The following is a 12,278-nucleotide window of genomic DNA, read 5'->3' as shown; positions in this document are numbered from 1 at the left end:
TTCTGACATGGCCCTCTGTGATCCCCACCTCCTGGTATTCATTCACCCTCCAGTGGGAGCTGGACCTAATGACTCAATTCTAATCCAGCAAAAGTGATGGGCGTCACTTCTGTGATTAGGTTACAAAAGACTCCAGGAGACATGGTGACTAAACACAATGTGGGATCCTGGGGTCGAAAAAGAACATTTGTGGAAAAGCTGGGGAAGTCTGAATAAAATCTGTGGCTTAGTTAATAGCGTGGTACCAATGATGATTTCCTAATTTTGATAAACGAACCAAACATCAGGTTTAACACTCAGGGAAGCTGAGGGAAGGATTTATAGAAATGCTCTGTACTGTCTTTGCAACTCTTCCATAAATCAGAAACTGTTTCCCAAAAAGTTTTTTTTTTTAATCCCATGGGTTTCTCAGGGTTATAAAAGGGTATGAAATAACAGTTCTCAAGGAACCTGAGCTGCCAGTCCTCTTTCCGAAGCTCACAGGGAAGCCGCAATAATCCCAGCGTGCACGTGGTGTTGGGCGTGATGGCAGACTGCCAACTCTGCCAGTAAAAAATCTGTTTTGAGATGACTTAAATGTTTATCTTCAAATCAAAGGGTCTGTGTTAACACCTGTGTTTTGCTCCTACTGCCCTCTTGCTGGTGTTGACAGTACATTTTTGGCTTCCAGTCAGGGATTGGAGAATTGGGTTGGTATTGGTATTACCAGCCTAGCTTTAGCTAAAATGACATGGCAACTCATCAGCCCGTCAGAGGAAGCTTTGAAAGAGGGGCAGTTGAAGTCCCTGGCATGTGGGTCTCCTGTAGCTGGGAGATCTTCCCCGGGGCCCTGGGGGGGGGGGTCCCTCTCTTCTGGGTTCCTTGCACCCTCTACTCTCAGGTTTTCCAAGAATAACCTGGGTTTAGTCAGATACTCCCTAGTTCCCACAGACCTGGAGTTCTCACATTGACTGAAAATCATGCTACATCAAGCTGATCCAGGGTGTGAGGTGGGGAGGTGCTGTGCAAGCACAGCAAGAAGGTTAAGGCCCCAGCCCCATGTGCTGATACAGGAGAGGAGGTCAAATCAAGGAAAGCAGGCTTTCTGCTGGGAGTGCTATCTTAGGGTACAGGGGAGCCTCGGAAAGAAAAATGGGAAAATTCAAGTGAGAGGCAGGTGCTGCAGTGAAGATTGGATGTAAAGGCATTTTTTAAAAATTTATTTTAGAGAGAGAGAGAGAGCGTTCACAGGGGGAGGGGCAGAGGGAGAGGGAAAGTGAAAATCTCAAGCAGACTACCCCGCTGAGCATGGAGCCCAACGCAGGGCTCGATCTCATGACCCTGAGATTATGACCTGAGCCAAAATCAAGAGTCAGCTGCTTAACCGACTGAGCCACACAGGCACCCCGGCCATGAAGGCATTTTTAAGAGTCGAGACTGCCAGTCACATCAGGCCATCCTGGGCCAGGGCCCATGGGGAGCCACCATGGCCTGGAGACATGGGGTGTGTGGGTGGGTGTGTGGGGCTTGAGCCTCAGGCTAGGGAAGCAAGTAGCTGGGACACTGACCAGGACCTCTCAGAGGCAGCAAGGTGCAGTTGAAAGAATATACACAGAGATGTGTTGGGGTCGGTTAGCTCCCGGTCTATGAGCGGTATGTCCCTGTGCAGGTCACTTTAGCTCTCCGAGCCTCAGTTTCTCCTGATGTAAAGCCAGAGGGCTCAGGCTTTCACTTGTTCCATGGCTCAGATGCTTCTCATCCTTCAGTTCTCAGGATAACAACTACCACTGCGGTGATTCTTCCACCGCTCTATCACCCAGTGTCGGCTGTGTGCCTGGCACTGTGCGAAGCACTCTGTCCATTGTCTGAATGATGCTCACAGCAGCTCCATTTTCCGGTGACAAAGGTGGACCTCACATGTGAAGTGACCTGTCCAAGGTCACCCACCGGGGACACAGCAGCCGGTCCTCAACGATCACACACTGTTGGGTTGATGTAAGGGCTGCAAGATGTAACCAGAACAGAGCCTGGCAAGCCCAATAAGGGCTCACTTGCTTCCTTGTGGTGGCTATCCTGCTCCAGGGCGCAGCTGTCTGGATGGCAGAGGGGTCCCAGGGGCATGAACTCAGCCTCCCGTCTGGTGCTGAGGCCTCAGCCTGTGGGCTCTCTCTTGCCAGCAGCATTCTCTGCTGGGCAGAGTCTTGTAAGCTCCGGGTGGCCGCTCGGCCTGCAGATGGAGCCCCATCTGAGTGCCCCAGCCTCAGGGAAGACCAGACTTTGGGAAGAACAGGTGCACAACAGGTGGTCAAGAGTCAGCTCTCTCAGCAGAGCCAGAGACTCCCGAGGCTAAAAAATGACTGCCCTGCCAACACAGCCAGAAATCACAATTGAGTGGCTATTGTTTGCTGTTTGGAGGGACAGAGCTCTAAGCCAAAGGCAAACAGACTCAGGGGAGACTGAACCCTGTTGCAGGGAGAGCTCAGCTTAGAATCTGGAGCCGACCGGGAATTTTGGCTCCACCATGAATTCACTGGGCAAGTCACTGAACCACTCTGACCTCCAGTCTCCTCATCTATAAAGCCAAAAATTGGCCCATGGTGGTGAACATCATTGTTTGGGTCTTCTGACCTTCCATTTCCCTTCTTCATGTAGTCTACTCTGGGGGATCGTTCCTCCTGTTTACCACAGTCTTAGGGGCACTGCTGGTGAAGCCTGGGTGGGCAGGCCACCCGAGCCACCCAGGCTTTCTCCCCTGGAGTTGGGATGGTGTGTGGAGCAATCTGCAGTCTGAAATGGGCAGGAGCCAGCAGGGACTGGGTGGGGGTCCTGCCATGGAGATAGCCCATGTGCCAGGTGTGGGGACTCCAAAGCGTGGCTCACAGCACCCCTTCCACCTGGTGACCACCCTCCCTCCGCCCACTGTGGCCTTACCTCCATCTTCAGGGGTGGCAGTCAGTGACTGGTGCTTGCAGCCCAAGTGCTCTGGCTAGACCCCCAGAAGATCTCTTGTGCAGGATCCCTTCCCCAGAGTGAGGACTCTGCTACCCACTTTGGAGCATTCCTGAAATGAGGTGGTGGACACATAGATGAACACGCTGAACATAGAGATGAGGACTTCTTCCTCCTCTGCACTTTCTCTCTGGGAAGTGAAGGGAGACGTCACAGTGGATCTAGGATGGAGTAACTAGGCGTGGGGTCCCTAGCAGCCCCCGTCCTTGATTGGCCCCGTCCTTAACCCACCCTGTCGGGCGCAGCCAGGCCTCTGGTCCGCGTGAGCGGGTGCTCCCGCGTGGCTGCCAGCGTCGCTCTCGAAGGCTGGTTACCACAGCTTAACGAACTGCAAAACACTTCCCGCTGCTGCTCTCCTCCGGCTATTTGTAAATTGCTTTTGCCCTGGTGCCCGACAAAGTGGTTCAGAGTGGCAAAAATTGACAAGGCAAGAAACAACAAATGTTGGAGAGCTTGTGGAGCAAGGGGAACCCTCTTACACTGTTGGTGGGAATGCAAGTTGGTACAGCCACTGTGGAAAACAGCGTGGAGGTTCCTCAAAAAATTAAAAATAAAGCTACCCTATGACCCAGCAATTGCACTCCTGGGTATTTACCCCAAAGACACCGATGTAGTGAAAAGAAGGGCCATATGCACCCCAACGTTCATAGCAGCAATGTCCACAATAGCCAAACTGTGGAAAGAGCCAAGATGCCCTTCAACAGACGAATGGATAAAGAAGATGTGGTCCATATATACAATGGAATATTACTCAGCCATCAGAAAGGATGAATACCCAACTTTTACATCAACATGGGTGGGACTGGAGGAGATTATGCTAAGTGAATTAAGTCAAGCAGAGAAAGTCAATTATCATATGGTTTCACTTATTTGTGGAACATAAGGAATAGCATGGAGGACATTAGGAGAGAAGGAAGGGAAAAATGAAGGGGGGAATCGGAGGGGGAGATGAACCATGAGAGACTATGGACTCTGAGAAACTGAGGCTGTTAGAGGGGAGGGGTGTGGGGGGATGGGTTAGCCCAGGGATGGGTATTAAGGAGGGCACGTACTGCATGGAGCACTGGGTGTTATACGAAAACAATGAACCTATTTTGATCACCGCATCAAAAACTAATGATGTACTGTATGGTGACTAACATAACATAATAAAATTATATTAAATTAAAAAAAAAGAAAAAAAACCGCATTTCCCATCCCTGGAAGCAGTGCGAGCTAGCAGGAAGGATGGGGGCTTGGGGGCTTTGAGAACACAGGGGACCTTCCGGGAGAGGGGGAGCCGGGGCAGCCTGGAGGGAGGGGGCAGGCCACGGGCACCTTCTGGGGACTTAGTGGGCTCTAACAGTTGGGGGTGGGCGGGGGCCACCACCTGACGTCTGGAAGGAGCCCCCTGAGCGGGACAGCAAACCGCAGGCCTCAGTTTCTGTCTGTAAATGAGGTCGTGTAGGAGAACAGCCCCAGTGAGCAAGTCCTCATTCCAAGCTCTGTGTCACATCCCCTCGCTCAGCCCTGGGAGGCAGGCACTGCTGCTACCACCCCATTTTCCACATGAGCTTCAGTCCTGGGTCCCAAGCAGGGCTGTCTGAGTCGACGGGGGCTTCTGCTACACCGTGGTCCTGGGGAGCCAGCTGGCAATCACTCCAGGTCTCCCCGCACCAGCCCCAGGGCCATCGCCTCTCCAACACTGCTCCATCCATGCACCTGCGCCTGGTCCGCGGCACCAGGGGGTGCCTACTTGGAGAGGGGGAGGTTGCAGTGCTGTGTGGGGCCTTGTCATGGGTCCCCTGCCACCTGGCAAGACAGAAGTGGGAGAGCTCGTGCTGTGTTAGCTGCTGTGGGGTTTTCTTCCTGACGTTGCGTACCGGGTGCTGGTTAGCCGCTCGGTTCTTTGGAAGCAGGCGGATGTCTTTGGAACCAGGCCACTTAGGAGAGTACTTAGGGCAGCGTAGTTGTGGCCTGCCTTTCCCGCACCCGATCAGGGGGCTGGCACTGGAAGTGGGGCTAGTCGTAGTTCCAGGAAAACCAGGGCGGCTCCGATCGCAGTGAGTGCGAATGACTTCTTTCCTTTAAAAATCATTATCGCATGCCGGGGAATGACAGCAGTTTTGATCATACTGTCTAGCCAAAGTCCACTATTCAGGTTGCTTTTTTTTTTTTTTTTTAAGATTTTATTTATTTATTTGAGACAGAATGAGAGACAGAGAGCATGAGAGGGAGGAGGGTCAGAGGGAGAAGCAGACTCCCTGCCGAGCAGGGAGCCCGATGCGGGACTCGATCCCGGGACTCCAGGATCATGACCTGAGCCGAAGGCAGTCGCTTAACCAACTGAGCCACCCAGGCGCCCCTTCAGGTTGCTTTTTAACTTTCTCTTCTTTGGGCTAAAATTAGATGCCTGTTTTCCTTTAACTCAATAAACAGCCACAGAGCAGCCCCCACGGATTAGATTAGGCGGTCTCCATGGTAATCGATGTGTCTACACATCTTATTAGATCCATACCTAGGCTGCGGTCCTGGAGTGGAAGTCCTTGGGTAAAAACAGTAGCTTTCAATTACTGAGTGTGTCTGTTGTCAGGCTGTGAGCTAAGCATCTTGTATACACGATGGCATTTAAGCCCTAGAGAGTCCCATGGGGGGCTACTAGCATTTTCAATCCCATTTTCCGGAGGGGTAGGTGGGCTTCAGAGGAATTTCAGTAACCCATCTGAAGTCCCTCAGCTACCAGGGGATAGAGATGTGGTCCAACTTGGGTCTGTCCCCAGAGGCTGTGCCCCCAGTCCTGGGCCACACTGAGGACCCTGGAGTGGGAATGGGGCTCTGAGCCACCTCAGCTTTTCAGGACACTTCATAGGAACCAATCATTTACCCCTAAAAGGCTGCTCGGGCTGGCTCACTCTGCAGCTGAAACGCTATTAACTCTTCATGGCCACCCTGGGAATCCAACTGGAGTCTAATTGGCCCTGATGGGCAGTTAAAGATGTGATTAATGAAACAGAAGGTGAGTTAGCACTTAACTGCACTGTGGGCAGGCAGCCTGGAGGCTGGTGGGGCTGGGAGCCGGGGAAGGAGGCGATGGAAGGGCTGGGGACCTTCGGTCTGGGAGCTCCTGTTTTGCCCTCCTCCCCTCTGTCTGCATAGAAACAGAGAGGGATGAGCGTGGGCGGAAGGGAGCCCGAAAGGACCTGAGCAGCCTACACCATCTCAGCCCCCCACCCAGCTACCCCAGGAAGGAGGAACTCTCCCTATTCCCGGTTTCCAGATGAGGAGTGGAGGCTCAGGGAGGTAGGTACCCAGGGTCGCACAACTGGTAGGTGGCAGAGCCGAGATGGCCAGACCCGAATCAGAGCCCCCCTGAACTATTCCTTGCACTATCGTCTCTGCTGGCTGGCTGCCACCACGTGGCAGTGGACCCCAGACCAGTAGCTGTGCTTCTTCCCGAAGACCCCACTGGGCTGAGCCTCCCTGCCTGGCTTGCATCTACTCCACTGGCTAAAAGCGCTGCCAGATCCCCGTCCGCTCATGTGCAGCTGAGACCCATCTTGCTGCAAACGCCCAGCGCCTTATGTCAGCCTGCCCCCCCAACAAATTGAGGTCTGGAACCACGTCTCTGCCCCCCCATCTCAGCAAGTGTGGCATTGATCAGAACTGGGTGGCAGACCTTCTCCCGACATTACCTTGCAAGGGGCCCTTGGCCAACTGGCTGCCCCTTTGTCTGCTCGCTGGCAAGAAGAGGGGGTTCCTGAGCTTCGGTGTGCACAGCTAGCGCCCAGGAGGCTTGTGACTCCCATCATTGCCACCCCCCTACGATTCTGATTCTCTAGGTCTGGAGCACGGCCCAGACACCTGCATTTCAGCCTGGCCCTCCAGGTGCCTTGAATGCATGTGGGGCCCACCACAGGTGGGAAGGACACAGGCTTGATCTGGTCTAAGGTTTGAATTTCCCATGTGGTCTAATTGAAGGCTAATTCTTAGTCACCCTTCACCTTTTCTCATCCAGGGCTAAAATTAGAATCCCCAATGTAGTTGACCTTTTCATTCACCTGTCACCATGCGCTGAACACCCACTCTGGTGCCAGGACCTGGGATGGGGGGCTGACAGGGACACACAGCAGTCCCAGTCCCCCTGCTGTAGGGTTCTCATAACAGAGCCCTTGGCAACAACAAGGAGGAGCTGAACACTCCACTGGGGGCCCAGCATGTAGGGTACATGTGTTTTCTGGACTTGACGATGCTTTTCTCCCTGAGTGTTCTCAGCCTCCCCAGGGGGGCCTGGCCCGGGCTCCCACCCTCTCCCGCCCGTGAGCCCTGCTGTGGCTCGGAGCGCACAGACCGCATTCCGGGGGCCGCTCAGCCCCGAGGAGCCTGTTGTCTGCTGGCCCACTCAGGGTGGTGTGACAACCCAGTTAGCTGGGGATAGGATGGGATGGGGTGGGGGGCGCTTTGGAACGGAGTCCCCCAGAGCCCTCTGCAGTCAAGGGCTTTATTAATATAGATTAATGAGCATAAACAGGATTCTTGATTTCCTCAAATAAATGGATTTTGAATGGTTACTCTGGCAACGAGGCCTGCTTCCATTCATTATCCAGGGGAAGGAGAGTGAGCTTGGTAGGATCTCTCTTGTCCTTGTATTTCACAGTCTCTGAGTTTGGGGTGGGGAGACCAGGGGGTGGCATGAGGAGGGATGTCATTCAAGGGGCTCCGCTGGCCTCTTGGTATGAGGCCAGGCACTGTGGGGGAAATAAGGCAGGTTTGGTGTGGACTCTTAGGCCCCGGAGTCCTGGGCCAGTGGGCCCATCCCCAGGGGCCACGAGCTGGCAGCCGTGATTCGGACACCCGAGGACACGCAGAACTTGTCTGTGGAGCACCGATCCAGGATGCGTCGTGCTGAGAGGTTTCTCGGCTGCCTGGCACTGGGGGAGGGCTCTAGCTGGGAGTCAGGCTGTTTTGTGGGGAGTCTCCCTGTGCTGCCCTGTACCCTCCCTGCTCTTGGGACCCCCTATTGTGAGGCTCCCCCCAAGGCAAGAAGCGCAGGAACTGGGGAGTGCAGCCTGCACTTCGCAGAGACGCCAGGCAGGACCCCAGGAGCACTGGGAAGGGGACCCCTGATGAGCGGAGCTGGGTGGCACCGGGCCACACTACCAGCCGCTCAGAATTCTCTCTGCAGACACAGTGCTGACCCAGCATAAGCGGTGAGACCAGACTGATGCCAACGGCCCGTCAGGTGGAAAGCAGTCTTCTGGGCTCAGGTGGATTTCTCATCCTCACTGTAGCAGCCCCCCTTTCTTGAGCACTACATGATCTGTTGCTGCCTCCCAGGAGCCATGGGAGGCTCAGAGAGGGTAGGCGCTGGTGCGAGGTGGCACAGCCAGCCAACGCAGTGTGGACCCATGTGCTCTGGCTCCAGAACCCACACCCATTACGTTAGTTGTTCCTTCAGTTCCTTGTTGAGTGTCTATTTTGTGCAGGTACTGTCCTTGCAATCAGGGAGAGCCCTAAAGCTTCTGAGCATGTGTCTGGGACTCCAGTGTCAGTCCCGTCCCACCCCTCTGACCCCGGTCCCCAGGGAGGCTGACGGCATCCCTTTGTCAGTATCCCGCACCCACCACGCAGAGGCAAATGCCCCCACTTCAGCTCATGGAACATGGCAGAGGAATCGTCTTCAAAACCTCCTGCCAGGCTCAGATGGGGAGACGGCGAGGGCAGAGCTAACCACCCTCCGCCCCCTCCACTCTGCCGGCTGCCCTCTGAGCCAGGCCTCCAGACAGGAAACCCGGCAGAGGCAGGTCTGGCTCCTGTAGAGGAGCGTGGCTGGGCTTCTCGTCTGTCCTGGTGGAGATTCTGTCTTCCAGGCAGTAGTTGGGCTCTCTCGTTGTCTTTGAATGGCTCTTGCTCAGCCCTCCCCAGGACAGCGTCCCCACTGGCGCAGGAACAAGGACCTACCCGAGTGCCCCATCTGCAAGTCTGTGCAGGGAGCCCAGCTTCCCCAGAGCCGGCTGTCGGGGGGACTATGCCCCTTCTTCCCTCCCGCCCTCCCTCTCTCCTTCCCACGCTCTCTTCCTCCCTCTCTCCCTTCCTCTCTCCCGCTCTCATTCCTCCTTCTTTAACTTGACCATCTTTTCAGGAATTCTGTCTGAATGCCTTGCACACTTCTACACCTCACTGCACAGCGCACCAGCTCGTATTGAGCACGGTTTAAATCTGACTTCACGATTCTTAGCTGCCTTTCCGAACAGAGATGATGGCAGACCCAAGAACCAGATGCGTGAGAGCAGTCCTGTCCAGGACCGTAGCCACTAGGCACGTGTGGCTATTTCATTACGATTAAGTGAAGCATTCCGTTGCTCAGCTGCCCCAGCCACCTTGCAAGCAAGCAGTCAGTAGCCCCGTGAGGCTGGGTAGCTTCCATCTTGCCGAAAGAGCTCTCGAACAGCGCCGTCTGGAGACGGCCTGGGTGGAGAGACGATGGGAGGGCTTGGGGGCGCGAGGGAAGCCAGTGTGCCAACTTTTGGTGGCTGTGAGGCCAGTGGCTCGGGCTCGGCTGCTGAGGCTCGGCGTGACCAGCACTGGGCACCTGCAAGGGCCGTCTTCACCCTGCCTTCTCTCTCCCTCTCTCTCTCCCTCTAAAGATGTTGTGCCCCAAATCTCCTCACCTTTCCTTTGTTCACTGATAGCCGACCACATTAATCAGCTTCGTGTATTCTTTTATATTGAAAACAGGTGAACATAAGCAAATACACCTGTATATTCTTTTTTTTTAAAAGATTTTATTTATTTATTTGAGAGAGAGAAAATGAGAGAGAGCACATGAGAGGGGGGAGGGTCAGAGGGAGAAGCAGACTCCCTGCTGAGCAGGGAGCCCGATGCGGGACTCGATCCCGGGACTCCAGGATCATGACCTGAGCCGAAGGCAGTCGCTTAACCAACTGAGCCACCCAGGCGCCCACACCTGTATGTTCTAATTCGTCCCCCTTCATACTCTATCCTTCCCCTTCCCTACGATCAGAGACCACGCCCTCTCTCCTTTTCACGGCTGCATCCTATTCCACCTCTCCAATGTATTTGGTTGGCCCCTTATCCACGAACGTTTGCGTGCTTCCTATCTTTGTCTGATATATAGGCTGCAGTGAAAGTCCTGCATCTCTGCCGTTTGCACCATGAACACGTTTATCTCTAGGATTAATGAAAATGTCCAGAGGCGGAATCGCTGAATAAAATAGCATGTGCATTTAAATTGCCAACCTACCCTGCTTAGAAGTGGTAACAAGCAGCTTAGACTCCTGCTGATGTACCTGAGACCGCCTGTCTACCCACAGCCCCACCTACAGGGTGTGCTACGAACTTTCTGGCTTATTCTCGATCAGACAGGCTGTTTATCTCAATCTAGTGTAATTTGTATTTCTCTGCTACTGACTGATATGAGCATCTCGTCATGTGTTCAGGGGCCCTTTGTGTTTATGTTTGCTTCATTGAGTCAGCGTCACTTTGTTCCTGATAATGGACCGAAACTCTCTCTTTTTTTTCTTCTTCTTATTTGGAAAAACTTTTAAAAATGCAGGGTAGTACAGAGAACAGTTTGATCAAAGCTCTAGAGCAGTGCTGTCCAACAGAACTTTATGGGAAGATGGGAATGTTCTAGAGCTGTGCCATCCTATACGGCAGCCCCCGGCCAAGTGTGCCTATTGAGCTCTTGAAATGTGGTTAGTGCAATTGAATTGAATTTTAAATTTTGTTTAATTTTAGTGCATTTAAATTTAAAGGTCAATAGTCACGGGTGGTTCGTGGCTATTGTACTGGACCTCGCGGGCCTGGAAGCATTGACTGAGGTAGCTGGCGGGCGCCGTGCTGCAGGAGACTCTCACCATTCCCCGCATTTCAGGACCCTCCTGGATACAAGTTGTTTGTAGCTGCTCAGGCTGCACAGGCTGAGGTCAGGTCGATGCAGTGACTTTGAACAGAATGTTAGGAGGGCTATGGAGTTGGTCGCCAGGGTTCAAATCTAGGCACAGCTTCCCAGCTGTGTAGCCTTGAACGTGTTACTTGCCCTCTCTGAGCAGGCTTCCTGATTTGTGAAATGGGGCGGGGGATATCACTAGCATCTGCTTTTAACTGTTTGAAGATTAAAAGAGATAATTCGGTAAAGTACACTTGAACCCCGGCAGGGGCCAGGCCCACAGGAGGTACGGACTCACTTTCCCAGGTTCGTCCTGACCACAGCTCAGTTAATGAGAGTCAAGAGAAGTCCCAGTGCTCCAGGAACCTGGTATTTTCTTACTTACTCTTCCCTAAGACCCTAAGGCATAGCTACTGTCCTTGGCTCCACTTGGCAGATAGGCACAAAGGGCAATCGACACAGAGAGGTTAAGTAACTTGCCTCAGGTCACACAGCTAGGATGTGGCAGTCTGGGCTTCAGACTCAGGTTTGGTTGACTCCTGAGTCTGCTCCACTAGCCACCGTGCTAAGCAGTCTGTGGTTGAAAGACTGCTTCAGAGTATATTCTCAAAGGCATTGGCTCTCAAAGTGTGGTCCCTGGACCAGCAGAATCAGCGTCATCTCGAAAGGTGTCAGAAATGTCAGTTCTTGGGCCTCACCCTAGAACAACAGAAACTCTGGGGAGGGGCCAGCCGGCTGTGTTTTAAGAAGCCTGCCAGGTTGATTCTTGGGCCCTAGAGTTTGAGAAGTGTAGCTTTTAGGGCCTTCAGAATATTGGCTTTGAGTTCCACTGGGGTTCACAGCTTCTGCTGTCTCTACTGGTCCCCACAAAACTCCCTCCCCAACCCAGCAGCCCCCTCTTGCCCTGGCTGCCCTCCGACCCATGTTCGTACAGCGCCTCCCCTCCAGAGCTGCCCGTGGACGTGAGAGGTGGGTGGTCAGTGAGGGCTGGCCCCGCTTCTGTCCCCCTGCTGCTGGCCCAGCTCCGGGCTGGGTGCTACGAACCTGCTGTCTGCAGCAGGGCTTGCTTTTCAGGCTGTTATCTGCCCAGTAAGTAGCCCCATGGAAAGCAGTGTGAATAGCGAGGCTACCACTCGGTCGTTTGCAAAGGGGTGCATCTTCCTGGCTGACGGCTCAGTGTGACTGACTGTCGGTCTCAAATGGCCGCAATCAGGGGCCCTGATGAGAACCCCTGCCATAGTGTGGAGGTCCCAGGCCCTCAGGGGAACAGAAGGGAGGAGGACATGGAGAAATGTGGGCCCCGGACAGCCTGGGGAGGCTCTGGTGCAGTCACTGGGGGGCCTTGGTTGCTCATCAGCATTGTCTGCAGAGCTCAGAAACCAGGAGCCGGGCCTCGCCCCAG

This window comes from Mirounga angustirostris, unplaced genomic scaffold, assembly GCF_029215605.1.
Source record: "Mirounga angustirostris isolate CCGP_5_RB_7025 unplaced genomic scaffold, mMirAng1.0.hap1 SCAF_6, whole genome shotgun sequence".
Classification (NCBI taxonomy): domain Eukaryota; kingdom Metazoa; phylum Chordata; class Mammalia; order Carnivora; family Phocidae; genus Mirounga; species Mirounga angustirostris.
The sequence above is the reverse complement of the archived record's forward strand: the minus strand, read 5'-3'. Positions refer to the sequence as shown.